Raw genomic sequence first — 16,932 nt, forward strand, 5'->3', positions numbered from 1 at the left:
GTTGATGAAAAACTGTTTAAAAATATTTTCATTTTGACTTCAGCGTACATTCTCGCAGCTCTCTGCACTTCCCACTGTATTGTAACAGGGCTGAAAACCCCCGAGCTAAACCATTTTTCTTTCCTTTCAGAAATGAACAGAGGAGAGAATTGTGTTTCTGGTGAAGACAGCTCTAGAGCTGTGTATGAGGAAATACTAGATCTGAATTGTTCTTATTGCAGTTGTGAGAAGGCATCAGAGCAGTAAAAAATTCTATTGTGTAGCAGCAAAGACAACTAAAGGACGGTAAACATTTGGGTTTGATCTTGAATCCGATTTACATAGTTTATTTAACAAGGCTACCTGCTTTTAGAGTAGAAGAGCAGGAACTTGTGGCAGTTATAAGGTGAGTAGCAATTTGAGGTTCTATGTATGCCTTCCTCAGGTGTTTGTACTTTGGGCTTACTGGGTGTCAAGTACCTTGAAGCAGTTAACGTGCTTGCAAAAGCTAGAAGGAATACCGCATATGTTTGAATGCTCAGCAAACATTTTTCCTTTCTTATAGGCAAGCTCACAGGTATCAGAGTAAACTTATAAGGCACCAAATGTGCTGGTACGCTGAAAGCACATCTGCTCAGTGTGAACACAGCTGTACGAGCTGGCTTCTTCACTACTGGGAAATAAGATCCTGAGAAGGGTGAGTCCTCCTAACAGAAGGTGGAGAAAACCTGGTGGTGTTTGAAGGACCTAGTCCTTTCTCTCTGCATGTGAAACATAGCTAGCATTGTCTTTGCAGTACAAGAGAGGAGAGAATTGGGCAACCTTCCTGTGAGAGCTTCAGAGTCCATGCTAACTGGGTTTTAGAGCATTGTATGAAAAAATCCTGTAATCTGCTGGCAGAGTACTGGTATAGCCAGGAAGTATGGCTGAAGTCTACTCTTAATCTGCTTGGGGTGTCAACAAATACGAGAATGAAAAAAAAAAAATAAATTACGTGGACATGAAGAGAAGATGAAATTCATCTGATGTCATCATCACTGAGGGCAGCAGTACTAGCCCGAACAGCCTGTTGATTTCAAGTAAACTGTGCAGTGATTTAAAAGCCCCTAAAGAGGTAGAACCATGTAAGTTTGTTTATGAAACTCGGGTAATTTGAAGAGATTGTGGGTGTTTGTTTCACATGGGGCCTTTGTTCTCCCTTTCACCTACCCCCCCTCTATTCATATTTTGAAGCTATACCAGGATTGTACCACCAACGTCAATTATGTGATTGCAGTGTTGTAGGTTTCCCCCTGCCCCCTCTCCTTCAATAAAGGTAAGGAAAATAAGGCAATTAGCGTTCTCTTTGAAAGTGTATTGTTGAGTAATAGCAATGACGGCATTTTATTAAAACTGTAAAACTGTCCTAGATTGCGCTCTCATCAAAACACTGTTCTTCAAACAAAATGGACTTGTTTTATGAATTATTCAAAAATGCAGTCAACTAATATATTTGAATTGGAAGAAATAGACTCAAAGATATGGTTAGTTTAATCATTTTTTTGGAACTGAAGTTATGTAAGAAGTGGCAGTTGGTCACTTCTCTGTTACCTCTTCTCCTTCAGGGAGCACACCCAAAACACCAATAAATGCAGACTTGCATGGATCAGAGTGAGTAATGTTCCAAGGTTATGGCATTCAGATTCAATATGCTTCGCTCCTAATTCCTTTTCTTCTATACCACCTGCATAGTGCTGCCCCCACACTTAAAGTTACATACTGAAGATCCATAAAGTGGGGAATTTGATAAATGATTTAACTTCCTATATCAGCTAAGATCATTATCTCTTCTGTGTATTCAGGTTGTGGAATGAAATTTGGGGATTTGAATTGCTCAGGATATTCCTCAAAAGTATATCAAAACAGTAAGCACAGGGCAGGAGTTACCGCTTAACTGAGTTAGAGTAGGGGTGGTGAATAGAATGCAGTACTGTGGTGAAAAAAGCAGTATTTTCCTTTGTGTCTGGATTATCATCATAATGTTCAAAGATAAAGGATGTTCGTGCTGATTTAGCATGGAGACAAACTTTTTTCTTAAACTGCATAATAAAAAGTTGCAGTAACTTCTAAGAGACAGTTCCTGGCAGGCACTAGGACTATGACTATATTGATAAAGTTAGTTGCATGATTTTTTTTTTTTTTCCTTTCGAGTTGGAGGTGGTGGTTTCTCTCATAGAAGATTTCTGAGATCTTCTGTTAATGTGTGCAACAGTGAGATTGCCAGGAAATGGTTCTCTAAAAATGCAGTCTCTTAAGGCAACTGAATGCTTCATTGCAAGCAGGTTTTTTTAATCTGCAAGTCAGTAGGCATCAATCCTGTTCAGTGATTTGAGCTCCTGATTGTTTAAGTTTTAAAAGAAGAACATTCATATAATCCTGAAGCTTGTGTAACGCCAGTGCTGGTTGCCTAATGCAGATTATTTCTATGAGCTACTCTAAATTCTAGACTTCAGTGGTAGTGCAGATACTTTACATTGTCTTCTGGAAACAGAAAGGATCCTCTTTTCTGCATTATTTTCCATATCCTAGTTTCAGAGTAACTGAAGAAGGTCCATTTGCCTACCGTTTTCCACCACCGGCCACAGCAATGTTCCTAGATATTTCCAATTTGACAAAACAAGTTTATGAAGGTAATCAAAGAAAGGCCATTTTGAAATAGAGCAGGAGGAGAAAGGGAATCTTATTCTATGGATACCGGCACTATGCCAAAGTGAGAACAGCTTGGAAGTCTGGCCTTTGCATATGGGTTTTCTTTTTTTCCTTTTTTTTTTTTTTTTTTTTTTTCGTTTAATAGCATGGGTATACCGGAGACAAACCATGTAATCCCTCTGTCATCATATGTGGAAATGCTGTCTCAGAAGAAAAATGGGAAGAGGGAATATGATGTGGGACAGCAGAAGGATATTAATTATGAACATGAACTTCCAAATCTAGTGTTTTCTTTCAGTATGTTTTCAGTTTGCATCTGTTTATTTGCTTGGAACAGAATTACCACTAATTACTTTCAGATTAACCTTTCCATTTTTCTTTTTTTTTTTTTGAGCACTTTGGTTGTATTATTAAACCACTTGTTAATCTAAAATGTTACTGTTTGTCAGTGAAGTTCATAACACCTTTTTGTTCTTTGGCTTAAAGGAAGAGATGTGCTCTCTGCTCATAGATGGCCCTGTGTGGTTCTGCTAGAAGGTGGTAACTGGCACCTTGCTTTTTCATAAAATTTAAGGATGCTTTTTAATGAATTTCCTTTGCTCTTTTTCAAGGTAACTAATTCACATATTCAGTAATTCATAAGAAACTGAAAGGAAGTTACATGGACTATTACATGGCTGTTTCTCATTTGGCAATGCTTAGTAAGCATGTTTCATCATTCCAGAAATTCTGTTCAGTCTAAGCCTAATTCTGGAAAGGAAGGAAGACTGGCTGTTTCTGTCTGGAACTTGCTTGCTACAGGACAGAAACTTTGTAACTGAAGGAATGCATGTAATTTGTGTTTCAAGAAATTAATAACCATAAGGAAAAATTTAATTAGTTGGAGTCTTAGGTTTTTTATTTGATTTCAACTGTTACTAGAGAGTGACCAGATTCATTAAATGCTTCACCTAACCTCTCTTTATGAATATGCCCTAACCACATGTATGGGGTTTGTGTGGCAAGGTTTTGGTAGCGGGGGGGGGGGGTTACAGGGGTGGCCTCTGTGAGAAGCTGCTGGAAGCTTCCCCCATGTCCGACAGAACCAATACCAGCCAGCTCTAAGACGGACCTGCCGCCAGCCAAGGCCGAGCCCATCAGTGATAGTGGTAGCGCCTCTGGGATAACATATTTAAGAAGGAAAAAATGTTGCTGGGACAGACAGAAACAGCAGCCGGAGAGAGGAGTGAGAACATGTAAGAGAAACAGCCCTGCAGACACGCAGGTCAGTGAAGAAGGAGGGGGGAGGAGATGCTCCAGGCGCCGGAGCAGAGATTCCCCTGCAGCCTGTGAGGAAGACTACGGTGAGGCAGGCTGTCCCCCTGCAGCCCAGGGAGGTCCACGGTGGAGCAGATAGCCACCTGCAGCCCGGGGAGGACCCCACACTGGAGCAGGTGGATGCCCCCGAAGATGGCAGTGACTCCATGGGTAAGCCCATGCTGGATCAGGCTCCTGGCAGGACCTGCGGATCTGTGGAGAGAGGAGCCCACGGAACAGGTTTTCTGGCAGGACTTGTGACCCCGTGGGGGACCCACGCTGGAGCGGTGTGCTCCTGAAGGACTGCACGCCGTGGAAGGGACCCATGCTGGAGCAGTTCGTGAAGAATTGCAGGCCGTGGGAAGGACTCACGTTGGAGAAGTTCATGGAGGACTGTCTCCATGGGAGGGACCCCATGCTGGAGCAGGGGAAGAGTGTGATGAGTCCTGCCCCTGAGGAGGATGAAGTGGCAGAAATAACATGTGATGAACTGACCGTAAACCCCATTCCCCGTCCCCCTCCGCCGCTGGGTGGGTAGGTAGAGAATCTGGGAGTGAAGTTGTGCCTGGGAAGAAGGGAGGGGTGGACAGGAGGCATTCTGGGATTTGGTTTTATTTCTCATTACTCTACTCTGGTTGATTGGTAGTAAATTGAGTTAATTTTCCCCAAGTTGAGTCTGTTTTGTCTGTGACAGTAATTGGTGAGTGATCTCTCCTGTCCTTATCTCAACCAATGAGCCCTTTGTTATATTTTCTCTCCCCTGTCCAGCTGAGGAGGGGGGAGTAATAGAACAGCTTTGGTGGGCACCTGGCGTCCAGCCAGGGTCAACCCACCACACCACGTCTCTGGTCTCCTTCTCCTTTTGGATGCTTGATGGCTGTCACTGTAGTTTTTTCGTTAAGTGAAAGTAACAACTTCAGTATAAATAACAGTTTTCAAATCCACTTTTAAATAGACACTTATGAATAGCCACTTTGTCCAACTGCTCGTAGATTGCATTAATCCCCTTGCACTGCTTGTAATGGGTTTGTGGGATATCTTTAGCAGCTGGAAAGAAGTCTGTCTAACAACACTTGTCAGCATCACCTTTTATAGTTCCTACAGCATATCATCTACTGCTTGCTGCTGAAGTGCTGAGCTACTCTAGCTTGGATGCGTGTGACTTATGAGTCTTGCATACATTTATCCTATGCATAAGCACTGCAATTACCTCATGCTTATGTGTCACAAGCATGGGCATGAACCTGCTGTGTCATACAGAATGCTCATGTAATGGAGGAGTGCTTGATGGAGCGATGTAATTTAAGTGTGGTGCAAACAGGACGAGTATTTGTCAAGCATGAGCTGTATGTTCTGAAACTAGTACAAATAAATGGTCATCTTTTGGATGGACAGATGTCTAGCGTTTTGATCTGTCAAATGCTAGATGACAAGACTATCAATTACTAAACAGAAAGCTCTTAAATCTTTTTGTTTTTAAATTTGGGTTTAGAAGATTGAGCTGTATATTCTAATGCTGTTAAGACTAATTTTTTACAGCAACACAGGGACAATAGTGTCTGGTTTTAAAAGTCAGATTACTAGTTGTATTACTACTTTTAAAGATACTTATGCACTTTGGCAGTGTTTGTGGGTTTGAACTATTATGCAGAAGCAGCTGAGGCTTGAGTGGTATAAATGACATTAGTAGTAAGTAGGATTAAAGGATATTAAAACAAGCCAAGGAATGACTTGTTCCCTTTTTTTCTTTTTTTTATTATTTTTAATATCTCGTATGCATGAAGTGATGAGTTTCCTTTTGTTTAGACAGATTCAGGAATGACATTTCCTGGTTTCATCTCCTGGGGGAAAAATACCTCTAGAAGGAGGTTACCTTGGGGTGGCATTAAAAACTGCTTAGAGAAATACCAGTTGTAAATGTGTGGTGGAGCTGTCCCTTTGAGGGACTGGATCTTTTGAAATGCTTTCCAGATCTATTTTCCGAGTTTCAATATGAATTGTACTTCTTTCAGAACGAAAACTTCCCCACTATCTAGTCCTGTCCCCAGAAATATGTTCATCCATTGTTTCTGGTGTTCTTCTACTATCGTTAATTCTGAACTGGTAGTTTGCCTGGCAGTGGTGGTAGTTTATTTATGTTTTATTGCTATTTTCCATTTCGTATCTCAAAATGTTGCCTCCTTATACAACAGAGAAGGCTGAGAAGAATCAGTTTATCAATAAGTGAGTATAGCAGTGCTTGTTTACAATGGGCAGTTATTCTCATTTCATACATCCACTGAACAAAAGTGGAGAAAACCTGTGGGAAATAATGAAACCTTTGAAATTCACCAAGGGTTATTATGAAATATGACCTCAAAATTTCTCGTAATTATTCAGGGAGAAGTTGCAGTCTCTTACTTAATATATGGTCAGCATTTTAAGAGGTAGAATTAATTAAACTATTAAGGTTTGTGGCCAATGTCTTATCGATAGTTACACATACTAGTGATCTGTGAAATAGTTTTAACTCTCTGAACAACTGCACAAATTGCTCAAAAATCTGATTTAAAATGTTGATTTCACTGTTTTGCTTATACAATAACAATGCTAGCTCTTTGAACTTTTTTTTTCTTTCTGTACAGGCATGCTTATAGGTTCAAAGATTTATTTCTTCTTTAATTTCTTCAAGTTTACAGACTAGAGCCTCCCTGACATTCAGAAGGCTGCCTGTTGCTGACCTGTATGGAGAGGGGACCATATTGAACTGTGGAGCAAGACCATTTTGTGCATAATTCTCCTTTCTGGCCTGTTCCATTTGTCTTCTCACTAGAACAGGATTATACCCCCAGGATGTTGATAAATACTGATAAGGATTAGTTGCAGTCTGAGCAGTTACTTCTATTATGCATGAACTATTGTGTTTGAATAAGAAGGAATTTTTATTGACACAGGTATGATGTGTTGGGCTCTCTAATTATCGTACTGTTGTTAAAGTGGTTATCTCTTTGTCTTGACTTAGGGTGGAAGAACTGGCAAGGCTTGGCAGGTCCTTTGCTTCCTGTCTCATTTGGATTCTTGCCAGTGTCACCGAACCAATTTTTTAATGTGTGCTTATTAGACTAGAATTGCTCGTATTGTTTTTCTTTCCCACTAAAGCTCAGCTCAGAGTTTGTCAGAAGGACTAAGTATGTTCTTGCAATGCTGGTGAGTGTTTTGAAGAACATCATTAGTCACTTCAGCTCTGTGTGTTGAGGCTTGCCTACAGGAGGCATGGTGACTAAGGGAGATGGTGTAGCCTTTCTAGGTCAAAGTCAAATCAGGCTGCTTCTGTCATTCTGCAGAAGTTTTGCAGCCCTCCCGCTGAAGATCTCCATCTGCAGTTCTGAAGTCCTCGCTGCCCTTGCTAACCACAAATAAGCACAAAGTTTTTGGTTAAGTGGTATAGCTTTCAGATGTGTGCTGTCTTCCTTCCCACTGCTGAGCTCTTGTGCTGGGCAGTCTCTTGCACGATTACCTTTTCTTTGAAAAAGAAAAACAGTTCAGGCTGGCTACTGCTGCTGAATTGGAGATAACTGCTGTGTGCAAGCAGTGGTTAGGTGTTTCTAACTGTTTCCTTCCTTGTGCTTCTTTGCTCTTACAGGTTTGCTGTCCTTTACTGGTAGCTTCCACGGTAGTCTCTCTCATGGTCTGCAGTCTGTTACTTAAAACCTTCTGAAAGCAAGTAAAAATCAATTTTGTTTGCTCGATTCCTTTGGTTTTTCCCTTTTGCTGTCACAATGAGATTTGGACTAACTGTGTGATAGCAAAAGCTTGCGTCAATACGGGCTTTGGATCCTGCTTGCTGCTTAAACACATCACTCAAGCTCTTTGTTGATGTTCCTTGCGCAAACAGTTGCTGATGGTTTTCAGTCGCTCTTTTGTTTCTCACGTTGGTTAAACCTGCCCAGGCACCCTGTGGGTTGGTGGCTCCCAGTGGCCAGGGCACCAGGAGTGGCAGGGGCACTCTGGGGCTTGCGGCCAGGGGTGGGGGGTAGCCCCAGCCTGGGGCATTGGGCACCTCCCTGGGGATGAGGACAAGCTGAGGCCGGGCCAGGACGTCAGCCTGCCGGTGGGTGAGGGAGCAGGATCAGGCCCGTTGAGGGGAACTGTAGTCAGACAGGGCTGTAGGGACGGGCTGAGGCCAGGCTAGGGTATGGGCCCATGGGTGGGCCTGGCTTGGTGAAGCCCGTGGCTGGGCAGGGCAGGGCAGGGCGGCGGGGAGCCGGAGGGCGGCCCTGCTGCGGTGTCCCTGGGGCAGGGGCTGACGTGGCGTCCTGGGCTGTGGGCAGGGAGCGGGGAGCCCTGGGGGGGCTGTTAAGGCCTGTCAGGATCCTGACAAAACCTATACAAGGTCTTCGCTGTAAAATTAAAATACCTAATAGAACAGTTTAAAATGCCTATTTAAATACAAGGGTTTTTTTAAAGAAAAAACATAGCGGAAGCACTGGTGGTTGTCAGATGAGTAGAAGGCTGGACTGAGGATATTTTCTAGCACAGAAAGATCATGAACATACTGGCAATCATTTTTGACATCGTAAAACATAACTTTTAAAAATTTGACTAGCTATTTTTTTGACATGCTTGTAAATTTCTTTTCTATAACAGTAAGAGGTGCTGTACAATTTTAATATTTGTACTCATGTACCCCTGCTGATACTTTCAATGTACTATTTTCTTTTTTGGTCAGATTGAATGTCATGGAGATAACAGCTTGTCATCACTTGTTTGCAGATATCTTCTCGGAGAATTGTAGTCTACATTTAAAGCTTGGCTGAGAAAAGAGGATTACTTCCACTATTCCCTTCTCCATCTATGTCTTTTCTTTCTCCTTTATGCTAAATAAGAATTAGTACGTGAAGAACTTGTTCATGTAATTGATGTGCCAAAGATCGTATGGTTTGCAGCAGCAACAAAAAGTCTGAGAGTTTTTTCACACTATTTCTATTTTGTGGCATAAGACAACCTGGTTTTTGCTCTTGGCCATACATAAATAAATGAAGTTAGTAGTGCTATATATTTACCTTATTATGGGTGCTATGTAAAGCAAATGGGTTTTGTGAGAGTATTTTCTCTGATATACCACAACCACCTGTTCCATTTGGGAGAAACTTGCTTGCTGATTTACATTATTTAAGGTAGACAAAAAGTGAGATAAGTCTAATATTGCTGTTCTAATATTGCTCTGAAACTAGATTAATCTGAAACTTATTGGGAAGAATGCAATGGGAATGTGACAAAATCACTTCTTTAAACCCAGCAGTTTTCTGGCTATCAGGCAGTGACCAGCTGATGGACGTGTTGTGTATTGAACTTAGTATGATATAACTGACCTCTAGCTGTTATGTTCTATACTTTTGTATCTTTGTCAGATAGCTGACAATGCCCTTAATAGACCTGAATTTAACAGTTGCATGTTGATTGCTTTGCTGCAAAAGTAGAAAATCAAGGATGATAGGGAGGTGGTAATTATAGTGGGTTTTTGGGTTTGTATTTCTCATATCAAAATAAGCATACAGTTTTACTAAGGAACTAGTTACATGCAGCGTACAGTGGTACTAAACTCTTACATCACCAGCTCAAGGTAATCTGTTTCTCAGAGTTATTACTCTTAGTTTGGGCTACCTCTGTAGCTCAGATGAGTAAAGGCATACATTTGTTGGTTAATTGCCATAGGGTTTTTCCAGGTTGTTAACATTTCAGCTGCGTGGATGCATGTCTCTTCTTGCATTTGGTTTGAAAGCTGTGAGAAAGATCTTTCTTCTGCAGTATTGAACAGTATCTAGGGCATTGAATGAAGACCAGAGAGCCCCTTAAACGCAAGTGAAACGTAATATATTTGAGCATAAATAAAATAATTCGAAGTGAGGGGTTTATGACTGTATATTTGGAGCTGGTTTCCAGTTCCATGGATTTCACTAAGGTATGGGTACTTAGCTTCCATTAATACTTTGAAGTACCAGGTTTTCATCACTGGGATGCAAATTAGATACACCTTAGAGTAGTGTTACAGAAGAAACCAGATAGGAGGGAGGAAGTACTGTCTTAGAAAACAATGAGCCACGTGCAAAGGAGGATATGGTTATAACAGAGGGTGGGGGAGGAGAACACAAGTGTGCATCATAAGTAAATTTATCTCTGTTGAACTGGTTGATACTGGGATTCTGTGTGTTTTAGGGGTAGACGAAAATAAATAATTTATTTACTGGGGGAAGTTGCAAACATCATGTAATGGTTAATTCTCTTAAGTTAGTGTAACTCCGCTAATTTTATTCAAGTATGCAGTGAGAAAGACTTTTAAAAACTTAGTTAACAAAGCTGTCTGAATGAAATCACTCTACTGTTTTAACCTTTGATGTCAAACTGAACAGTGCTGAAAGTTATTTCTTTCAATTTCATTATCTGTTAATAAACTACTTTGGCCTTAGTTTAATATTATGTTACAAGAAACAAATAATAATAGTTTTTGCTGCATAAGATGTATGGAATTAAATTTTAAAGCCAGAAACCTGAATATTTAAGTTACACATTTTTACAGATAATAACTGGGAAATTAATTTTTTATTGGAAAGACAGTGTTTTCTTTTTCCTAAATAAGCTGTTCAAGCATTGGCAGCATCCACTGCCATTTCAGTTTTAACACAATAGTATTTACAAAAGAGTAAGGCAGGAGCATGATTATCATGCTTTATCTTCTGCATACAAAGTGAAGCTTGATATTTTTATGAGTGAGACATGCTGAAGGAATTAATTCATCATAAACAAAACATCTGTCTCCCCAGCAATTTTTTGCTGGGATCGGAATGAGTCATGGGTTTGGGAACTGTGCTGGTCTCAGCGCAATGAGATCACCAGAAGACTTAAGGATTTTCACTGTGCTTTCCAAAAAGAAAAACTATATTGTGAAGTCAGTAAAACTTACCTTCTTTTTACGCTTGCACGTGGCCATCTGCTTTTGAGCCTTTATTATACTAAGAACTCTCTTCCAGGAGACCAGTTTCCTTTTCTTCCCCGTTAAATGGATTGAAGGGACTTGAAAAATTTCTGTACTAGTAAAAGTAAGAATCTGAATGCAGTGAGAGGGAATGAAGAGTATGGCAAGAGTGGTGACGAACAGCATGCTGTTGCCAGTTCAGTTTTGGCCTAAATTTGTATATGGGTGAATACTGTCATTGAGGGAAAAACTTTGAGCGACTGGCAAAAAGTAGTACAGACATGTTTCAAAGAAAATCAGATTTTAAACACAAACTACTTGAAAAGCTGTATTCTGGCACTAGTAGATGGAAAATGGTTGTTGAAAAATGAAGCTGTTCTCTTCTGCACTTGATTTTTCTGAGGTTTTATTTGTGAAATATTAGTTTATTTATCTAGTTGAGTTATGGGGTTTTTTTACAAGAAGAAATCAAGTTGACTCTTTCAATACATCAGTCCATTCTTTCTAATTTTTGTAGGAGATATAGTGGGTTTTGAAATACTGTCTAGCAAGGATCTTGTACAAGTGTATTATCCAGATTTGGTGCTGTAGTTTATAAGGTGAGAACAGCAACTATTTTGTTGGCAGAAATGTACACAGTTGGGTTAACATAATCACCTCGTGCTTGAGCTTTCCTTTCTGACACTTTCTAAAATCTCTAGATTTGATTTATATGGGAACTGATCCAATCTCAGTGCCTTAAAAGAATCTAGTTTGTTTTATACATCGGCTCCTGGATCCTACGTGCTTCCTGAGATCTTTTGTTACCAGGGTGGTCAGTGGCCCTGTCTCTGGGTCTCTTGCGTGTATTCCCACAGTCAGATTCTCTATCTGGCAATCTCATTAAGCAGTGGGATTCTGTACTCCATTTATTAGTCATAGGCCCTCCCATGGTCTTACTTCCTCTTTAGGGTCTGATTTTCTGTGGCAGTTTTAATTTTCAAAGTTTCTTTTATTTACATTAATATGTCTTGGAGATAGCTGCACATAAATTGAGGAAGGAGGCTTATCCTACGACTCTTAAAGCATGAACAAATTACTTTTGTACTTGGCAAGACCATTAGGGCACAAGAGTCTATCACTGAACTGCTTCCCATGTCTTTGAGTCAACCTCTTGTCTGGCCAGCCCCTGGCATAGCTGTAGTCCAGGTTGGTAAAGCCCAAATCTGGATTTCACCGCACCCTAGCCACACACCATAATATGACCTTGTGAAGCACCTTCAGTGCTTCTGAGTGGAGGCTTGGCCTCCACTAGCACCCATGTTTCTGCAGTAAAAGAAACAAGCCATTCAGCTCCTGAAGCAATAGCTTGGTTTTATTTAGACACTGCAGGTTTAAAAAATAAAATAATTCTTAGGCTTTGAAAGGCATTTTATAATTTCAGTTCAGTGTTGGAGAAGGAACAGCTTTTCTCCAGGTATCCTCTGAGTTATCAGAAATCTGGGCAGGGATGGTGCCACCACCTTCCACAACCCCATTTCATATCCATTGCCAGAGAAGAATGAAGTGTCTGTCCTTCCTGGCTGGGCTGGGATCTTTTGCAACTTGTGTGTTTTGCTCAAGTCCTTAGGAGGAGCCTTCTTTTCCTGGCTCTGAGCGTACCTGATTGCACTCAGATAGGAGAGTTGTACCTCTTCGCATTGTCTCAGCCTAGGGATCAGGTAGAAGGAGAAGAAAAAAAAATGACTTTTATATTCTTATACTTGGATGGAAAGCAATTGTGATGGTTCATGCTAATAAGGCAAAATCAGGTTCCTGTGAGATGTCTTGCCAGAGTAGCTGCTGTGACTAGTGTATTCTAGTTACGTAGGATATACTGCAGTAATAGCATTGTATAATATTTTTGTATATTCCTATATGCAGCAGGTTCTGATTTATTGCAGAAGTTGCACTGCAATCTAACAGAGCCTAACTTCCAACCTGCCTTTTTGCTATGTCTCTGTTTTAAACGAACAAATAATGGAGTCAGTGTACCAAGAAATTTGCTTCTATCCTGAGACACGTTTGTTCTTATCGAGGGGAAGGCCCATATGAACTCCTCTGTTTTACCAGTTTTTATCCAGTTTGGTTCTTTGTTGCAAGTTTTGATTTTGAAAAATTTTATCTAGATTGGCTCCATGCCATGTCTTCAGTCAGCCAATTTCACTCAGTATTTGGTGGAAGCTCCTGACATTTCAGGTTCTGTCTTTAAACTGCAATTTCATCATCCTTGTAAACTAATACTGCTGGTGCCTAAGGCATCCCTAATCTTAACCCTGCTCTTCCTTCCAATGTGCTGACACACAGCTGTGTAGTGAACAGAGTCAGGGAGTTGATCTGAGTAAAACCAAAACTAATCACTATTTTTCTTTTAAACTGGATTAAACCTGGATTAATTCTCCTGTCTAGTTCAGTGTGCTACCACATAAGCACTTGTGCTGCCATAAAGAAAAGTGCACAGGGAAATTAATCATTTCTGCCAACACCAATGCATGAGGTAGACATAAATTAAATGTGCAACAACACAAACTGCTGAAAGACTGTCCATGCTCCAAACTGCAGTCCTTCAAACCAGTTTCCCTTTCCCTGGGGAATGTCAGCTGCTCCTTCTCACCAAGATTCTTTAACTTCTTTTTTTGAAATGATTTTTCTTTGCTAAAATATTGGACAAACAATGGAACAAATGGAGAGAGAACTCAAACCCCAAAACACCACCAACTTAAATTGATTTGTTTCTGTGACAAAGTATTAGGCCGTATGAATAAGTTGGAACTGACAGATGTATGTCAATGATGCTTTTGATACTGTAGTCTCATGTGACATTAGTCATGAGTGAACTAAGGAAATCAAGTTTACATGGAAGTAGCATAAGATGTAGGAACACAAAAATGATTGTAGAAGTGTATTCAAAGGATTTGGCATCTTTCTAGTTCTAACTGGAGGAGTGAAGGGAGGCTGTGTTAGGTCTCAAACAATTTTAACTGGCTAAAGTGATGGCACACAGTATGTACATTCTGACTTATGGTGGGTGTCAATCTAGAGGCCTGCAAGTGTTGAGAGACAGGATTAGAATTTAAAATGATCTTACAGTGTTGGAGAAATAGCCTGAAAGTAGTAAGTACAAAAATCCCCTGTTAAGTGGGAATAATTAGTTACTCAGATGTCAGATGTCTTTTTTTCAGAAAAATATTGAAGAACATGGTAGATGTTGAACTGAAGCTCTTTTGCTGACCAGTTGGAAAAGATCCACATATGGCAGTAGCTGTATAAGCAGGAGTGTTCACTGTAAGGTTTATAAAGTATCAGAGAATCATAGAATATCTTGAGTTGGAAGGGACCTATAAGGATCATTGAGTCCAACTCCCTGCTCCCCACAGGACTACCTAAAACTAAACCATATGACTAAGAGCGTTGTCCAGATGCTTCTTGAACTCTGACAGGCTTGGTGCCATGACCACTTCCCTGGGGAGTCTGTTCCAGTAAGTGACCACGTAGTTCTTCCAGTTGACTCTGGTGCCATAAATGAAGCTGTGGGTCCAGATTTGAGGATTGCATTTCAAAAAAGATGTAGTGCAATGGAAACAGTCTAGAGAGGTGAGGTGTCTGCAACAAGAAATCTGTGAGGAATGACAGAAGAAACTATAATAGTTCAACCTGCAAATAAAAGTCTAAGGGTGGATGTAATAACTGGTCTTATAATCTAAACATATCTAAAAGGTTATAAGAGTTAAGTTGACCTCTTAAGACTATGATTTTCAATGTTGCTATGCGGGTGTAGTAGTTCTTACTGCTATGAATGACCCAGTGTCCTGAAGTAATAAATACAACTTTCCAGAAATGCAAATGAGTTCTCTCTGGGGCTTTGTTATAACAGCTGGCAGTTCCTAAGTTTCTTTGTGAATCTCTTTGTGAGATTCAAAACGTTCCTGTCTCAGAAAGATTACTCCAGCGGCAGTCTGCCCAGGCACTTCTCGGTTGCCTTTTGGTAAACAGTTTCATTGTTTGGATGGTGCTGCTTAATGTGGCATTGTCCGTCCTTATTTTCAAATTCATATGTTCTCAGACAATAACAACTTTCAGATTTTGGGACTCTTCTAACGAGAACCTCTCTGAGTGGGTCCCTAGCTGTTGCTCTTCACTCGGAGAGGCCCTGACAAGGCTGTACCACCTTCTACTGAGATGCCTTTGCCTCCCTGAGGCCTCTCCCAGAAGCACCCCCAGCTGTGCACACTGGGTGCAGGGGAAAGCATATTTAGGGAACACGGCTGCTCTTGGCTGTTAAGAAAATGCTTAGAGAATGAATGTTCACAACGTCCACTGATTCTTGCATTATTAACTGCTTAGGAGTATAGTCTTGATCCAAAATGCTAAGAAAACATAAGCAGCAATTCATTTTAATTTGCTGCAGTTCTTGAATGTGTGATTGTTGCATGCCTGTTTAGTTTGTTAACTGTCTGCAGCCATTGACACACAGAATTGCAGTACAGAAATGTTTTATGTCTTATGTTTGAGTTGGATTTTTCCAGCTTGCAGTACTGTAGGTTCACTTCAGAATTAGCATCCTCTTGTGAGCAAAGTTTAGCTGGGACCCACTATACTGTTTGTTTATTAGGACATTAGCTGCTAGATCTGGAATTGCTGTTTTCTTGTCAGAACAAGAAAAAATTGTTTTACCTAGAATATACAGTAACCCATCTATCAATGTGCCTTCTTTGCCACCTCCTACTTAATTTTCTGTACCTCTTGGGGAGAGTTTGGGGACACGGAGTCTCAAAAGAACCAAGTGATGTTGCATCTTCTGCTTTTGCTACCAGCTGGCTTGAGGAAGTAAGGGTATTGGTTACCATGATGCTGTATGTATGTGTCTCACTCTCTCAGTAGTATAGGCCTTTACTAGAGCAGAGTGCAGGAATGAAAACAGCTGCTGTCTTCCACATGAAAGTGGGACTGGTTCTCATTTACCCACTTATGGGATTTCTGTGATGTCCCTGATAATCTGTCATTGTAAGTAGATGTTTGGGTTTTTTTGGGGTGGTGGAGGACATAAACAAAACTTCTAGGTGAACTTTGTTCATTTTTTAAAAGGATTGTGTTATGGTCTGCCAGATTGAGGTACTGGATGATAAAAACTCATTCTGTTCTGCATCCCTTTTTTATTGCTTCTTTATAAATACATATTCCATTCAGAGCTCTTGATGCATTTGATCTGTTTAGATCCATAGGTCCATATAACTTGCACAGAACTCAGATCACCTTTCTTTGGGATGAAAGGTTGTAGGAATTGCTCAGGGCCTCAGGCTGCCTGCCTCAGGTGAAGAAACATGTCAAACATCAGTATTCAGGGACTTACTGCTTCTGCCTGACTTCAACATATTACTGCTGGGCACTTTGCCTTTCTCCTTTATTTTTTTTCTTTTGAATAAAAACATCACATGTTCTCAGGCCACAAAGTATGGTACCCAGTATATTCTTTGCCATTCCTTTTGCTTATTCTAGGAGTTTTTGAGATTCATAGATCATTCAAACCAGACTGCTTTAAGGGGTCAGTAAGCAATTGTGAACACTATGAAATCCTTGTAGCCAAACAAATATTTGCCTTGGTTTAGCAATGATTTTGTGCTTCTCCAAAGTCGTGCTAGCTATTTGAGATGACAACACAATTTTGATGAACGGTAACGATCAAATATGTAGTCTTAACGCTTCCAGCAAGTAAATACCAGACAATTATCACAATAGCAGAAGCTGGGCTTTTAATAATGGTATCTTGCAATGATTTCCTAAAGTAGATGTCCTTTGTCAGGATGGTGGCTTTATTAAAAGCAGATTTGAGTGCTTGCTAGAGCTACCAGTGCAGCTCAACAATAGTTGGTTGCTCAGATGATTTCATGCTGCAGGCAGCATTTCAGTGGTTAGCCTGTCCTGTGAGCCCATCCCTGTTTGTGATTAAACTAAAGATCCTTGAAAACTGCAAGACTTAACATACTGAACATTTTTTCTTT

The 16,932-nt window shown here is 40.5% G+C and overlaps 1 protein-coding gene across 6 annotated transcripts in view; it reads left to right on the forward strand.

Moving 5' to 3' along the window:
• STXBP6 (syntaxin binding protein 6) overlaps positions 1-16,932 on the forward strand; it is a 117,260-nt gene that overhangs the window by 14,223 nt on the left and 86,105 nt on the right. The window contains exon 2 of one of the 6 annotated variants that reach the window (XM_041120701.1): positions 545-676. The exons of the other annotated variants lie outside the window; for them this stretch is intronic. The gene's annotated coding sequence lies outside the window, so the exon portion shown is untranslated. The remainder of the gene's footprint in view (positions 1-544; positions 677-16,932) is intronic. 6 annotated transcript variants of the gene reach the window in all.

Source organism: Aquila chrysaetos, chromosome 2, assembly GCF_900496995.4.
Source record: "Aquila chrysaetos chrysaetos chromosome 2, bAquChr1.4, whole genome shotgun sequence".
In the NCBI taxonomy this organism is placed as follows: Eukaryota; Metazoa; Chordata; class Aves; order Accipitriformes; family Accipitridae; genus Aquila; species Aquila chrysaetos.